The 1,960-nt window shown below is 28.7% G+C and overlaps 1 long non-coding RNA gene across 1 annotated transcript; it reads right to left on the bottom strand.

Moving 5' to 3' along the window:
• Positions 1-523: 523 nt before the first annotated feature.
• Positions 524-1,736, bottom strand: LOC111881855 (uncharacterized). The gene is made up of 3 exons (XR_002846953.3): positions 1,144-1,736; positions 973-1,037; positions 524-756 (listed from the first exon to the last, which is right to left on the bottom strand). It is a non-coding gene; the product is annotated as an uncharacterized LOC111881855 (long non-coding RNA).
• Between the last annotated feature and the right edge of the window lie 224 nt (positions 1,737-1,960).

Genomic DNA, 1,960 nt, shown 5'->3' with positions numbered 1-1,960 from the left:
ATTTGAATCACATGTAATTCATATGTGAATTACATGTGATTTATATGGGAATGACATGTGATTTTTATCGATCGGACATCCTAAGGTCACCAACCTTCTAGGTTTCTGTAGAGGAATTATATGTGAATATTATAATATATACGATGCAAAGCATATGGGATAGTATTAACTACCAATAAAGGAGAAACAAAATCATTGAATTGATATGTGACTTCTACTCACAAATAAACGGATGTGACCTGAGCACCAATATTCACAAAACATTTTGTTGATAATCCATTTCTGAACACTACATCAAGGCCTTCCCGAATTAATAAGTTAAAACAAATTACTATGAAATCTAAAAAAACCAAGGCTAATAAAATAACATAAATAAATGACATGAAAAGCATTGGTTTTACTTTTGAAGTTTTTAACAAGTAAAAAATAATAATAATAATAATTTACCTGGTGGACTACAGTTGAGCTAAACTGAAAGTCTCTTAATACAATAGATAATATTTCCTTGATTTATGAAAAAATATAAACCGAAATAAGACTTATTTCCCACGGTGTTCTTAAACATTGTACATATGTTTTTTAGGCCATAATCATAAATCAATACATACACAAAATAAAAACGAAAACATACTTAACTCGGTTGTCAAATGTTTAAAGAACTACAATAAGAATAGAAGACATGTTTCTTTCACTATAAGGAATATGTAGTTTCTCAATCAATACCCACTTCCAAATAGCTTCTAGGTCTTCAATTAACTATAAAGAAAAAACATGTATGAAATAATCAAAAACTAAAATAAATTTGATGATTGATGTACAACAGTTAATGGAACCAGGTCATACATAAATAATATGATATGAAAAAATAAATTTTAAAACACAGGTGATAATAGTCCATGCATACTTTAATTGCGACTCATTTTTTCAAAAAGCAAAAAGTTAATGTAAATGAAAAAAGAAGAGAACGCATACCTTCTTTGTAGATTATGAAAAAGTAAACCAACTATATGATGATGAAGTCTGCACCTCAGGAGTACCTAAATTAATGTTAAGAGTGAACATCAAAAAGTAGACATAATTTATAATTGTATAATTAGGCTTTTACACTTTTTTGTAACTAAAAATAGGATAAATAATCATTACCGTTTGTTTCAGGATCAATTTTTGGATGCTTCTTCTTCTGAACACATTGATAAACAAGTTAATTTTCAAGAAAAATATTTAGTTTTTGGAGCATAGTGGCATGAATACACCTAAAGTGAGAGAAAGGTATACATACAGCTAGAAAGACAACCAAAACATCCATCACATGCAGTTTCAAAATTTACACACGAATATGCTCCAATTAGATATCAATTACAAAATAATAATATGGAAAATCAGAACCTATGTGTTTCGTTTTGTTAATCTCCTTCTACATATATGATCGAAAACAAGGGAGGTCAATGGAGACAGAAGGGGGATGATGAGGAAGGCGATCAACTTGAGTGACGATTATCGGAGGCGACCATGGATTGCAATAAACTTCTGCAAATCATTTGATTCTCCTCGTGAACTTCTATTCTGGAACTACCAAAAAAATCCATAACTCCACCCTAGGGTTTGCTGCTATAGATTCCAATAGGCGAAGAATGAAGGACTTTTAAGTAGAGCTTCTCCGAATAGCGAAGACAACGACAATCAATGAGACATCAATTTGTCGGAGGCAAGTCGTCGATGACGGTAGATCGTGGCTTGAGATATATATATATATATATATATATATATATATATATATATATATATATATATATATATATATATATATATATATATATATATATATATATATATATATATATATATATAATAGTTTTGCGACCCATGTATTCCATGTGTTAATTTTAAAAAAAATGTTAGATATAAAAGTCTAAATATTTGAGAAATTTAAATTTATTAGAAAATAAGAAAAATAATGCAT

Source organism: Lactuca sativa, chromosome 5 (assembly GCF_002870075.4).
Source record: "Lactuca sativa cultivar Salinas chromosome 5, Lsat_Salinas_v11, whole genome shotgun sequence".
Taxonomy (NCBI): Eukaryota; Viridiplantae; Streptophyta; class Magnoliopsida; order Asterales; family Asteraceae; genus Lactuca; species Lactuca sativa.
This window is presented reverse-complemented; position numbering and strand designations above follow the sequence as displayed.